We start from the raw sequence: 15,353 nt of genomic DNA on the forward strand, positions 1-15,353 counted from the left end.
GTTATATTATTCTCCGTGGCCGTTTAGCGGATAAACCCATCACCTTATGTAACATTTATGCACCAAACACGTCCCAGATCCGCTTTCTCGGTGGAATCTTCCGCAAGGTTTTTGTTGAGGGAGTGGACTCTTCGAAGTCCGTAGTCCTCCTTGGTGGGGACTTTAATGCAGTGTTCTCTGAATCGCCTGGCCCTCCCGGGCAGACCAATACATTCGACACAGCAGCGCTTAGCCAGGGACTTTCGTAAACTAGTGCAGAAATACTCCCTGTATGACCTCTGGCATCTCACTTATCCCACTGATAGGTCCTTCTCCTTTTACTCTGCCCCACATGGTTCACACACCCATATTGATTACCTCTTTGGTACCATTTCGACCCTCAGATTATTGGAAGGAGCGGAGATGGGTCAAATCACATGGTCAGACCATGCTCCTGTACTAGTGGACATTAGTAGTGAGTCGGGCCATGTTCGCCATTGCCACTGGAGACTTAATGACTCCCTCTTGAAACAGCCTATCATTAGGGAGGAACTCCGCGAACATCTGAAAATGTACTCTGACCTAAATGAGGGATCAGTAGGGGATGTCCGTCCTTTGTAGGGAAGCGCATAAAGCGGTCATGAGGGGTCATTGTATTGCAATAAGCTCAAAATTAAAGAAGGACTCGACTGCCTTAGTTAAGACCCTTACGTCCCGCTTGCAAACACTAGAAGACAAGATGGCTGCTCACCCCTCCCGATGCACACTCAGACGAATTGTTGATACCAGGGCCCAATTGAAGAGTCTAGCTTTAGGTCGTTTCAGCAAGTTATTACTTTACCCACAACAGCGTTATTATGCTTGGGGGAACAAGCCCCACACTTTGCTGGCCAGACAACTCAGGAATCACAACTCTCAAACGGGTCCGAGTGCTATTAGAGGGGCTGATGGAACAATCCACTATGACCCCAGAGTGATAGCGGAGAGGTTCTCGACCTACTACTCTTCCCTGTACAATTTACCCTCCGCCCTCCCCACAGATGAGGGACTGAGAGATAGTACACTCTGGTCTTATTTGGCATCATGTCATCTTCCTACCCTATCTACTTCCGACCTTGCCACCCTTAATAGTCCGATCACGCCGGAAGAGATTGGGGAAGTGGTGGACCATCTACCTGAGTGTAAATCCCCAGGGCCTGATGGCTTTTCGTACAAATATTATAAGACTTTTAAGACTGAACTAATCCCTCACTTAGTAACCCTTTTTAATCATTTTCTAGCGCGCAACGCAGTACCTGCCCCGATGTCTCACTCTTATCTCACGATGATTCCGAAACCTGGGAAAGATCCTCACAAATGCCATAACTAGGCCCATTGCCTTGCTTAACTCAGACCTTAAGATTTACACCAAAGCCCTAGCTTCCCAACTAAACGTCTTTCTCCCCTCCCTGATTCACAAAGACCATGGGATTTGTTCCGGGCCATCAGGGGGCCGACAACACACGAAGAAACATTGACTTGATAGATGTCATATCTCGCTCAGGTGAGGAGGCATTACTTCTTAGTTTAGATGCTGAAAAGGCGTTCGACCGTTTAGGTTGGCCTTTCATTTTTGCTACCTTGCAGGCTTATGGCCTTTCTGGTCCCTTCGTTAGGGCCATTCATAGCCTATACTCCTCCCCCACAACGACAATCAGACTACCTCATGCTTAATCTTGACCCATACGCATTGCTAATGGAACGAGACAAGGCTGCCCCCTGTCTCCCCTACTATTTGCCATGTGTATCGAACCCCTGACGGCCAAGATCAGGGCATGCCCAGACATCAGAGGTGTTATGGTCAAGGACAGGGAGTTTAAGCGATCGCTATATGCAGACGACATCCTCCTTACCCTTACCAAGCTTCATATTTCCCTACCAAACCTCCACTCCATCCTACAGGAGTTTGGTCGACTCTCGGGGTATAAGGTCAACACCCATAAAACTGAGGCCCTCCCTCTTAATCTTTCTCAGACGGCCCTGGGCTCCCTCAGGGTTAACTTTGCTTTCCATTGGAAGACGGACTCCCTGCAATATTTGGGTGTTGACCTCACTCCCCGATATGGGGAGCTTTACAAAGCTAACTTCCCACATATATATGCGGAGATTAGGGGTCTTCTGGATAAGTGGCATGCTCTCCCACTCTCTCTCATGGGACGTATTGCTGCGACTAAAATGACGATCTTGCCCAAGCTTCTGTATCTTTTTGAGACCTTACCGATTATAGTTCCCATTAAAGATCTGAGATCCACTCACTCAATCTCACCTCCTTAGATTCATATGGGCGGGAAGGAAGCATAGAATCCCGCGGTCAGTCCTTCTATTTAGTAGGCACTAGGGCGGTCTACGGGTACCGGATCTGTCCAAATATTACTGGGCGGCCCAGCTACGTTCTGTCACAGCCTGGGCTTCCTTGCACCCATACTCTGTCTGGATGCAGATAGAAAGACTCTGGCTAGCTCCTGTACATCCTAACTCCATGCTATGGTCCGGACCTGACAGGACTCTACCAGCCAAGGATCTCCTAGGGCCCATGGTTTGTACCAGATGCATCTGGCAGCAGTGCAGTAGCAAATTCCCTCTGGTTTCCAATCACTCCGCCATGACCTCCTTTTTGTATCACCCTACGCTCCCTGCTAGTCTTACCACGTCCACAAGGAGACCATGGTTTCAGAAGGGGGTGTTTCGGTTTGCTGATATTGGGGACCCCTTCACTAGGGACCTTTTGCCGTTTTCTACCCTGCAGACCAAATATGATCTCCCCCCCCTCTTCCAATTACTTTTATATCCAGATTAGTCACTTCGCCCAGTCCATTTTTTCAGGGATCACAGTTGCCCTTCCGACTCTCTTTGAACGCCTTTGCAGGAAGGGGTACATGCGAAAAGTCTAATTTCTGAGATTTACTCCATATTGCTGACTCCCTTCCCTGATCGGGTTCAAAGGCATTCCTACATGGTGCGGTGGGAGGAGTATCTGGGGAGGGCCTTACCGGACACACTCTGGCACCTTATATGGAGGAGGGCAGCGAAATCCTCTATGTCGGTACTTCATCAGGAGAACCAATATAAAATCTTAATGTACTGGTACCATACTCCTGACCTCCTCCATAGAATGAATCCAGTAGTCCCGGGTGATTGCTGGAGATGCGGCTTACATAGGGGTACATTGCCTCATATTTTCTGAGACTGCCCCAAGATATGCCCCTACTGGACCGGAGTAGGCGCCCTCCTGAGTGATATTTTTGGAATTGAAATCCGACCTGATCCTATGTCCTTCCTGCTCAATGTGGTCCCCATTCAAGTTAAAAAAACACGCTCGTTGTCTAATCTCCCGAGCTTGGAAAAGCTCCGAACCACCACGGGTCTCTGATTTGTATGCTAGGGTGATGGAGGTCCGAACAATGGAGAATTCCACTGCTATGTTTCAGGACAAAATGGCACTCTTCAACGCCATATGAGACCTATGGGATAATTACTGGGCCACTAGGCAACCTTGATGACCTCATGTGAAAGGAGTGTCTCCCGCTACTACCTGATGTCTTATTGTCTAGGATACACCGCTTAGTAGTCCTTCTTCGGAATGATTACAGATAGACACAGTCTCCATTAGTTCACTTTATTGTTATATTTCTGCTCGGTCTCTCATTTTTCTTAACTGACTATTATCGAGTGATACAAACGCTCAATCAATATGAATGTGATGTATTTCATGTTTCATCCTTACCTTGTACTTTTGTGCATTATTCTATTGTAAATGTGTATTTTAATTTCCGTATTATTTAATAATAAATATACAATTATAAAAAAATAAAAAAACATTTGGGGCCTGGGCCCCTGATGTTTTGTCCCAGGCCCTGAATGTACTGCCTGCCAGATAGATAGAACTGTATTGCCGTCCTCAGGAAGGCAATACAATTTAATCTAATGCCCTGCAAGAGCTGAAGGACCTGTGGTGACATCACAGGTCATGGGATCAGTTCTAAATGCAGTAGCTGAAAAGGACCTGTGATGATGTCACCATCATGTGAGGACGGATCAGCAGTGAAGAGAAGTCCTGGGAAGAAGCTGTGGTGAGATCTGCTACATGAGGAGAGGTAAGTGAAAGGAGAGGCAGAGCAATGCTGGGAGATGTAGTTATTTAACTGGGACTGTATGTTAGGGCTGAAGGGAGGGAAGTTATTTACATGGGACAGTGGGGTGATGTTATTTACATGGGACTGAAAGTTGAGGGGGGTGATGTTATTTACATGGGAATGCATGTTGGAGGTTGCTGGGGCAGGGTGATGTTATTTACATGGGACTATATGTTGAAGGCGGCTGTGGAGGGGATGATGTTATTTACGTGGGACTGTATATTGGAGGGGGCAGGAGAGATGGTGTGATGGTATTTACATGGCGGAGGGAGGGAAATCATGTTATTTACGTGGGACTGTATGGTGGAGGGGTTGAGAAATTATAATTTCTGAGGACACTAAACGGAAGAATATAACTACAGGGGGCATTATAAATACTGGGGGAGCTTCAGGGTGAGCATTATAACAGTAGGGGGCAGTATAACTACTGGGGGCACTGTAGGGGCATTATAACAGTAGGGAGCAGTAAAACTACTGGAGGCACTGTAGGGGCATTATAACAGTAGGGGGCAGTATAACTACTGGGGGCACTGTAGGGGCATTATAACAGTAGGGGGGCGATATAAATACTGGGGCACTTTAGGGCGAGCATTATAGAAGGGACTTATAGATTCGCATTGTTGCTACTAAGAGCACTACGGAGGGCATTATTACTACTGAGGGGTCTGAAGAGAGCATTATTACCACTGCGGAAACAATAGGGGGCCTTATTTCTACTGGAGGGCTCTTCTACTAATGCAGTCCTCCAGACTAAAAAAAATACCTAGTAGCCATTGGCTCCTGAACTGAAAAATTTAGGAGCCAAATTAAATTTTTAGTCGCCAAATCAAAACCGAATCAAAATTTTGGTATCGTCACAACGCTACACCGATCAGATCGGTGTAGGGTTGTTTCAATACCAAAGTTTTGATTCGCTTTCGTCACCATAAAAAAGTATTGCGATACTCAATACCGTGCAAAAAAAATAAAAAATAAAAAACACCAAAAATTAGCCGCGTGCATTTCGCATTTTATGAAACGTTCGGCCCATAATAGAACAGTCCTGTGGCGAAACCAACCTCGCCACTGGGTTTTGGAGGGGCCTGGCTGCTGGCCTCTTGCCCCAGGATTATGGGCCCTCTCATCAGCCAGGCCTCATTTGTTCACAAAGGACTTGAACTTGAACTCCTGGTCTAATTCGTGCCATTTTGGGATGTTAAATGTCTGTGTATTGAAAAGGGTTGTGACATTGTATGTTTAAATGGTGATTTCTGTTCTGTTGTCCCCACATGTGTATTGGTGATTTCCCTTTGTCTTGAGAGATAATTGGATTACTCCTCGGGTGTCTCCAGGGCAGAGAGGAGGAAAAACCGCAATTAGACTTACCGGTAATTCCGTTTCCTTGAATCCACCATGACGGCCCACATTGAGATTGACCCTTGACCTCTGTAGGGGCAGGAACACATAGAGAGTTTAAATTCCCCCCACCCCTCCACCTCCTCAGTGCTTTACAAATTATCCGAAAGGTGGAAAAGAGAGTAAAAGATATTGATTCATACCCTTAAACTCGTATTTTATATATATATATATATATATATATATATATATATATATATATATATTTTTATTACACATATATGATATGTGTTTTTTTTTTTTTTTGGGATGGGAATAGTACGGGGCCGTCATGGTGGATTCAAGGAAACGGAATTACCGGTAAGTCTAATTGCGGTTTTTCCATTTCATCCACCATGACGGCCCACATTGAGATGTATCAAATGACTACATGGGTGGGGATATGGCCTGTATAATCTTCCGACCAAAAAGAGCCTCATTCGAGTCTGGAAGATTAAGGCGATAGTGTCTTACAAAGGTGTTTGTGCTAGCCCAGGTTGCGGCCCTACAAATCTGGTCTAGTGAGACGCCTCTTTTTTCAGCCCAAGAGGAGGCAGTGGCCCTAGTGGAATGGGCTTTAATATTGCCGGGACTGGGCTTGTCCTGTATCCTGTAGCAACACTCGATGGTGGACCTGATCCATCTAGCTATGGAGGATTTAGCTAGCTTCTTCCCTTTATTTTTTCCAGAGAACTGAACTAGGAGATTATTATCTATCCTAAGAGCCCTGGTAGCCTCTAGGTATTGAATTACTGTATCCTTAACGTCTAAGAGGTACATGTTATCACTAGACCCTGCAACTTCGGACCTAGTGATAGAAGGTAGAAAGATCTCCTGTTCCTGGTGGAAGGAGGAGACTACTTTAGGGAGGAACCCAGGGTCGAGCGTTAGGCGGATGTGATCATTACAGATTTGGAGATATGGTTCCCTGCAGGAGAGGGCCTGAAGTTCTCCAATACGTCTGGCTGACATAATTGCTATCAGGAAAGCAGTCTTCAGAGAAAGGTGTTTTAAGGAGATCTCTGATAACGGTACAAATGGAGGCTTTGTTAGGCCTTCTAGGACGATGTTCAAGTCCCAAGTTGGAGCTCTAGATTTAAGGGTGGGTCTTAACCTTGAAGCTGCTCTAATAAACCTCCTGACCCATCTGTGATTGGCTAAGCTGCAGTCGTAGAAGGTACTGAGGGCTGATATTTGTACTTTCAGAGTACTAGGTCTCAGACCTAATTCCAGACCGCTCTGGAGGAAGTCCAGAATCTTGTTGATGGGAGGAGAAGAGGTGTCCGGGTGATCAATTCCTAACCAGGAACAGTATCTTTTCCATATCTTTAAATAGATGGAAGATGTCACTTTTTTTTCTACTGGCCTTGAGCGTAAGAATCACCTTATCTGACAGGCCTCTGTTCTTTAAGGTTTCGCTCTCAGGATCCAGGCTGCCAGTCTGAAGATTCCTGGGTCTGAATGCAGAAGTGGGCCCTGGACTAGGATGTCTCTCTGAAAAGGAATTTCCCAGGGATCCTCCAGCGTTAGCTGTCTTAGAGTAGAGAACCAGCTCCTCTTTGGCCATAGGGGGGCTATTAGGATGAGAGTAGTTGGTTCTCCTAGAAGCTTCTGGATGACTCGCGGTAATAGTGGTATCGGGGGAAATGCATAAGCCAATCTCCAATTCCACTGAATTGATAGGGCGTCTATTGCCCACGGGCCGTCCTCCTGGTTTAGGGAGCAAAAGCATTCTACCTGCGTATTTTTTCTTGAAGCGAATAAGTCTACTTCCGGATGACCCCATCTTTTTGAGATCCTCTGGAAGATCTTTCGGTTCAGGGACCATTCCCCTGGATCTATTTTTTCCCTGCTCAGGTAGTCTGCTACTGTGTTTTCGCAGCCCTTTAAATGGATGGCGGAGAGCGACAGGGTGTTCTCTTCTGCCCAGGAGAAGATTTTCATTGCTACAGCGCCCAACAGGCGTGACCTTGTCCCTCCTTGGTGTCGTAGGTATGCCACAGTTGTGGTATTGTCGGATAGAATCTTTAGATGATGACCCCTCAGTAGGTCTTCTCCTTTTGTTAATGTTTCGAGGACAGCGTACAGCTCTCTGTAATTGGAGGATCTTTTTCTTATGTTTTCTGGCCAAGTACCCTGTAGAAGATGGTCTCCTATTTTTGCTCCCCAGCCTTCCAGACTTGCGTCTGTTATTACCTGAACGGCCGGGTAGTTCCGCCACTGTAGACCTCCGAGCAGTCTTCTTCTTTCTTTCCACCAGCTTAGATCCGATTTTACGGACTGAGGAATCCATACATTTTTGTCTAGGTTTGTCTGTCTTCCATCCCATACACTTAGGATCCAACTCTGGATTACCCTTGTGTGGCTTTGGCACCAGGCAACCGAGGGGATGCAGGCAGTTAGACTTCCGAGAAGACTCATGGACCGTCTGATGGAGCACCTGTGAGAACTCTGAAACATTCGGATCTTCTCTACTAGCGCCACTGTTTTGTCCTGGGGAAGAAAGGTCTTTGACAGGGCTGAGTCCAGTTCTACGCCTAGGAATCTTATTCTTCTGGATGGGATCAGAGTGGATTTTTTTATATTTATGATCCAACCCAGATCTTTTAGCAACTCTGAGAATCTCCGAGTTGCAGACAGATTTTCGGCTTCTGTATTGCCAAGAATAAGGAAGTCGTCTAGGTATGGGATAATTGTTATACCTTCCTGACGAAGATAGGCCACCATTTCCACTACCACCTTTGTGAAGACCCTGGGGGCCGAGGAGATGCCGAAAGGGAGGGCGACATATTGAAAATGGTGGATCAAGCCGTCCGGCCCTTTTAGGGAGAATCTTAAGTACTTTTGAGAAAGATGATGAATAGGAATATGGTAGTATGCGTCTTTGAGGTCGATTGACGACATAAACGCTCCTTTCTGGATTAGGGGAATAGTGGATGTGATGGTTTCCATCCTGAATTTCCTGTATAAGATGGATCTGTTTAGAGGTTTTAGATTTATGATGGTTCGCAGGGATTGGTCTGGTTTCTTTACTAGGAAGAGGTTGGAGTAGAAACCTCTCCTTTGTTCTAGTTGCGGGACCCTCTGAATTACCCCTAGATCTAAGAGGTCTCGGACGCCCTGCCATATTTTTGGAAGCTCTGTTTTGTTCTGGGATGAGATGCAGAATCTTCTTGGGGGGATTGATGTGAATTCTATCTTGTAGCCTTGAGAGACTACGTTTAGAACCCAGGGATTTGAGGTGATCTTCTCCCAAGATGGTAAGAACCCCTTCAGTCTCCCCCCATCTCTGGCGTCATTGCTGTTTATTTTGACGGTTTTGGGGATTGAGAATGAAGCCTCTCCCTCTTCCCCCTTTGGGATAGCTCCACCTGCCAGTTTTTCCTTTCCCCCTGTAGGATCTCTGCTGGGGCTGGAACTGACGAAAGGGCTTCTTTCTAGACTCCTTGTCCTCCGGAAATCCCTTCTTCTTATCCGCCGCTCCCTCTAAAATCTTATCTAGAGTGGGACCAAAGACAAACTCCCCAGAAAATGGGATAGAACAGAGTTTGGCTTTGGAAGCCTTGTCCCCTGACCATGCTTTCATCCATAATGCTCGCCTGGCTGCGTTAGAGAGAGCAGCGTCTTTGGCTGAGAAACGGATGGATTCCGCAGAGGCATCCGCTAAGAATGCTGTGGCGGAACGAAGGAGTGGAATAGACTCCCTGATTTCTTCTCTTGGGGTCTTATTTTTTAGGTGTTCGTCCAATTCCCCCAGCCATATATACATAGCCCTGGCTACTGAAGTTGCTGCAATGTTTGCTTTTACCCCAAACATTGCTGACTCCCAGGATCTTTTTAGGAGCCCGTCTGCCTTTCTGTCCATTGGATCACCCAGTTGGGAGGAATCCTCAAAGGGAAGAGCGGTTTTCTTTACAACCTTAGCCACCTGTATGTCGACTTTGGGGGTCTGATTATATATTTTGCTTTCTGCTGGATCAAAGCAGAGTCGGTTCCTGAACTCCTTGGGGACACCTAATCTCTTCTCAGGATCTGACCACTCCTCCATAATCATTTCCCGTATATTCTCGTTTATAGGGAAGACGATGGAAGTCTTGGATCTAAGGCCGCCAAACATTTCATCCTGGACGGTCCGGGGTCTAGGGGTATCCTCAATTCCCATTGTGGACCTGACTGCTCTGAGTAAATCCTCCATCTCGTCTGTGGAGAAAAAATATTTTTTGTTCTCCTCCAAAATTTCCCCCTCTGACAAGGGGTCCTCAGCAGGAATCTGTCTGGATGTGACGGAAGCTTCCTCTACATCCTCGCCCTCAGATGAGGAGACGACCGACAGTTTGCGTTTCTTGGGAGGGTTGGGGACACTAGCGGGGACAGACATAGTGGCCAAAGAAGATCTGATTTCGTCCGTAATAAAAGTTTTCATTTCGGACAGAATATCTGGTTGCTCTTCCTTCCATATTTCGGCAGTACAAGGCTTGCACAGCCTTTTTTTGTAATTTTCAGGTAACCTTCTTGAGCATGCACAGCACTTTGAGAGCTTTGCTTTAGTTTTAGTTTCTTTGCTGCCCTGGAGGAAGCAACCAGATATACGATGCTTAGAATTGGAACAGAAGTAAAATTCAAAATACAATTTCCCCCCAGAGGGGACTCACTGTACTGATGGCCGAAGGATCAGCGCCTTCCTGGCGAGGAGTAGGTGCTTCAGACATCGCGGTGCAGCAGGCAAAGGCTGACAACCGCGCTTTTTTAAATTCTTGTCCCGGCGTCTGACGTCATCAAGCAGTAGAAAAAAGGTACGTGCGCCGCCCGGCCCGCCTCTAATGCGCATCAAGCGCCGCACCACTCCTCCTGCCGGTCACCTGAGAGGAAGGACGCCAAGCGCCGCGCGAGGCGCCTTGTGAAGCCGGCACCCCCGACTATTACCCAGAGGAGGGAAGGAAGTCTGAGGTAGGGAAGGACCGCAGGCCTCAGCATAAGCTAAGACGAGGGTCCTTGTTGCTCCAAGCTGGCCAGCCTTAGCCCCTGCCGTGGGAGGCCAGCAGGAGATTCCTGTAAGAGAATAAAGCTACTACCCTCCTGGAAGGAGGGCTCTCTCTACATGTTGGCCCCTGTAGGGGCAGGAAAGCACTGAGGAGGTGGAGGGGTGGGGGGAATTTAAACTCTCTATGTGTTCCTGCCCCTACAGAGGTCAAGGGTCAATCTCAATGTGGGCCGTCATGGTGGATGAAATGGAAACCATGATGCATTGTGGGGATGTATTGTCTCTGTGTATCCTGCAGTGCTGCATATCTGTCCTGTGTCACAGTCTTCATTCTGGTCCCCTAGGGGCGTGTCCACCAGATGGGGACCTGCATAAATATGGGCGGGTAGCCCTCAATAAAGTGTTCCTGTTTTACCCTTTATCATGTTGAGGCTGATGTTTGGGTAACTGATCGACGTGGGGGATTGCTATACACTGGGAGATTTGCTATACTCCCCTGGCTATAGCTACTAGCTCTTTCAAGAGCTGTTCCTGCTCTCTGGTTTTAGGAGAGGTTCACCCACTGGAGCCTGGAGCCTTGTCGTAGGTCCAGGGTGGGTAGGAGACGGTGAGACCTCAACCAAGCTTCGGCGGTTCGTGGGGTCTGCAGTGCGTACGGTGTCAAGTGGAGTGCTTGGAGTCCTCGGAAAGCACTAGGAGCAGCTATCAACGGAGGTACCCATTACATTTGGTGGCAGCAGTGGGATGGCGTCCTAGTGTGAGGAGAAGCAGCTCGGAGACACCGTTTGTGGATTTACTAAATTGAGGGCAACGCTAGTATCCGTACAGCGCCCCTGGCTACAGCAGGATGGAATCGGCTAGTCTTCGGACAACGTTCTATGACGAGGAGGAGGAGGCAGCTGCAGACTACAGGGATGCAGACAGAAAGGAAGTCTGGTATGATGCCTTGGAAAATGCCCAGCTGCGGCGAGGTGAGAGTCTCCCAAGTTATGAGCAGCGGCTACAGAAGCGTGTGGCGATGCGGATGGGTCTCTTGGGAGAGCAGCCCCTGGATGACTGGGTAACAGAGCTCCAGAACCTGGTATGTAAGGAGCTTAGGCTAGAGGACGCTTACCAGGCCCTAAGGTGGCATGTCATTCAACATTCCCCCTGGATGGCTGAGCACGACAGACCCGAGGGTGAGGAGTTTGATGGACCGGGGTTACTATGGGATGCCTTGGAGGAGGACATTGATCTTGGCAGCACGGAGGAGTTTAGGTTTTGGGATATCTACGACTACCGGATGGGCATGCATGTTTATGCTGACGGAAGGGAGGTGAGCAAAGACATGACCCACCTGGTAACAAGGGAGTGGGAGCTGGAGCAGACCTACCAACACCTGCTCAGCTCCATTCATCCCCAACCTACTCGACAAGCAGAGCCAGATCTGCCCTCCTGCAACTGGGAAGACTTGCCAGCGATACCCCCTGCTTCCCTACCAACTCCCAAAGTAGGGAACTCTCCACCGGCCCTACAGAGATGCTGGACGACCGGTTCAGATCCCCCACCAACCCTGCAGGAATGCCAGGTGGAGGAGGTAAGCGATTCCTCCTCTCCACAGCCGATCTGCAACAAGGTCCTGGGGATAGGATTCCCTGACCACATCCCAGTAGAAGAGCTGGCATCTGGGCAGAGCGCAGGCAGCCTCTGCCCTCCCCTATCCTCTTCTCCAGAGCCGGACATCCCACAGGCTACCCCAGCGGAAGAGCTGGCATCTGGGCAGAGCGCAGTTGGCCTCTGCCCTCCCCTATCCTCTTCTCCAGAGCCGGACATCCCACAGGCTACCCCAGCGGAAGAGCTGGCATCTGGGCAGAGCGCAGTTGGCCTCTGCCCTCCTCTATCCTCTTATCCAGAGCCTGACTCCCCACAGGCTACCCCAGCAGAAGAGCTGGCATCTGGGCAGAGCGCAGTCAGCCTCTGCCCTCCTCTATCCTCTTATCCAGAGCCTGACTCCCCACAGGCTACCCCAGCAGAAGAGCTGGCATCTGGGCAGAGCGCAGTCAGCCTCTGCCCTCCCCTATCCTCTTCTCCAGAGCCGGACATCCCACAGGGTACCCCAGCGGAAGAGCTGGCATCTGGGCAGAGCGCAGTTGGCCTCTGCCCTCCTCTATCCTCTTCTCCAGAGGCTGACTTTCCACAGGCTACCCCAGCGGAAGAGCTGGCATCGGGGCAGAGCGCAGTCGGCCTCTGCCCATCAAGTACCTACAGCTCCAAGCTAGAGAGCAACAAGGAAGCAAGGAGAGGCAGATGCCCACTCAACAGCTGGGGTCATACAAAATTCAACAGGTCCAGTATTGGGTTGTGGGTGGACTGCCAGACTAACTCAGGTAACTCAAGTCCTATCCTATTTTTTGGGGTGACAAGGTGACTAAAAATGGCGAATGCTCACCGCATAGGAGATATTTTTTAATAATTTAATAGTTTGGACTTTTCGGACACAGCGCTATGTAATATGTTTATTTATTGTTTATATATTTTATATGTAAAATTGGGAAAGGGGGGGTTTAAACTTAATATTTTAGGGTACTTTCACACTAGCGTTTTTCATTTCCGGCATAGAGTTCCGTCACAGGGGCTCTATACCGGAAAATATGTCTTCAGGTCAGTCTTTTTGACTGATCAGGCAAAAGATAAAACCGCAGCATTCTACGGTTTTATCTCTGGTGAAAAAAACTGAAGATTTGCCTGAATGCCGGATTCTGCATTTTTCCCCATAGGAATGTATTAGTGCAGTATCCGGCATTCAAAATACCGGATCCATCCTTCCGGTTGAACCGTGCGATTTTCACGCATGGTTGGTAGGATGAAAGTCTATTCACTGTATTACTTTCCCTTATAACAACATGGTTATAAGGGAAAATAATAGCATTCTTTAATACAGAATGCGTAGTAGGTCAATATAATAAACATTATATACACCCCAATATAATAAACATTGGTGGCGCAGTGCGCCCCCCCCCAACATAATAAACATTGGTGGCGCAGTGCGCCCCCCCTCCCTAATATAATAAACATATAAACATTGGTGGCGCAGTGCGCCCCCCCCCCCCCCTCCCTAGTATAATAAACATATAAACATTGGTGGGCAGTGCCAATGAGGGTTAAAAAAAATAAAATAAATTAACTCACCTCCTCCAATTGATCGCGTAGCAGCCAGTCTCCTGTTCTTTCTTCAGGACCTGTCAAAAGACCTGTGGTGACATCACTGTGCTCATCACATGATCCATCACCATGGTAATGGACCATGTGATGGAGCTCAGTGACGTCACCACAGGTCCTGAAGAAAAACAGGAGACCGGCAGCTACGCGATCAATTGGAGGAGGTGAGTTAATTTATTATTATTTTTTTTAACCCTCATTGGCACTTCCCACTGCGCCACAAATGTTTATTATACTGGGGGGGGGGGGGGGGCACTCAATGTTTATTATACTGGGGGGGCCGCACTCAATGTTTATTATACTGGGGGGGCCGCACTCAATGTTTATTATACTGGGGGGGGCACACTCAATGTTTATTATACTGGGGGGGGCGCACTCAATGTTTATTATACTGGGGGGGGGGCCGCACTCAATGTTTATTATACTGGGGGGGCCGCACTCAATGTTTATTATACTGGGGGGGGCACACTCAATGTTTATTATACTGGGGGGGGCGCACTCAATGTTTATTATACTGGGGGGGGGGGGGCCGCACTCAATGTTTATTATACTGGGGGGGGGGCCGCACTCAATGTTTATTATACTGGGGGGGGGCCGCACTCAATGTTTATTATACTGGGGGGGCCGCACTCAATGTTTATTATACTGGGGGGGCCGCACTCAATGTTTATTATACTGGGGGGGCCGCACTCAATGTTTATTATACTGGGGGGGGCCGCACAATGTTTATTATACTGGGGGGGCCGCACTCAATGTTTATTATACTGGGGGGGCCGCACTCAATGTTTATTATACTGGGGGGGCCGCACTCAATGTTTATTATACTGGGGGGGCCGCACTCAATGCTTATTATACTGGGGGGGCCGCACTCAATGCTTATTATACTGGGGTGTTGGGGGGGCCGCACTCAATGTTTATTATACTGGGGTGTTGGGGGGGCCGCACTCAATGTTTATTATACTGGGGGGGCCGCACTCAATGTTTATTATACTGGGGGGGGCCACACTCAATGTTTATTATACTGGGGGGCCGCACTCAATGTTTATTATACTGGGGGGGGGGGGCGCACTCAATGTTTATTATACTGGGGGGGCCGCACTCAATGTTTATTATACTGGGTTGTTGGAGGGGGGGCGCACTGCGCCACCAATGAAGATAACTGACCTGTTAATACAAATACAGGAGGCGGGTGCCGGAATCAAATAGCCGACACCCGACCTCTATGACAGAGAGCTGCGATCAGCGGCAGTTAACCCCTTAGGTGCCGCTCCCTGTCATAGAGGTCGGGTGCCGCTATTTGATTCCGGCATCCGCCTCCTGTATTTGTATTAACAGGTCAGTTATCTTCATTGGTGGCACAGTGGCCACAGCCCCTCCCCCCCCCTGTCCCTCTTCTTATTGGCCGCGGCAGCACAGGGGGGAGGGAGAGACTCTTCCACTGCGCTGCTGATAAGAACATGAATTCTAAGTCGCATTGGAGACCATTTTGGTCGCCATCTGGAGCCCTGTAATGGGGCACTCTTGGGGAGCACTATCATTGTTGCGGGCACTGTAGGGGGCAGTATTACTAATGAGGGCATTCTAGAAGGGAATTACTATTGGTGGGACTATGAGGAGCACTATTACTATGGGGAAGATTATCTGTATGG

Source organism: Bufo bufo, chromosome 6 (assembly GCF_905171765.1).
Source record: "Bufo bufo chromosome 6, aBufBuf1.1, whole genome shotgun sequence".
NCBI lineage: Eukaryota > Metazoa > Chordata > Amphibia > Anura > Bufonidae > Bufo > Bufo bufo.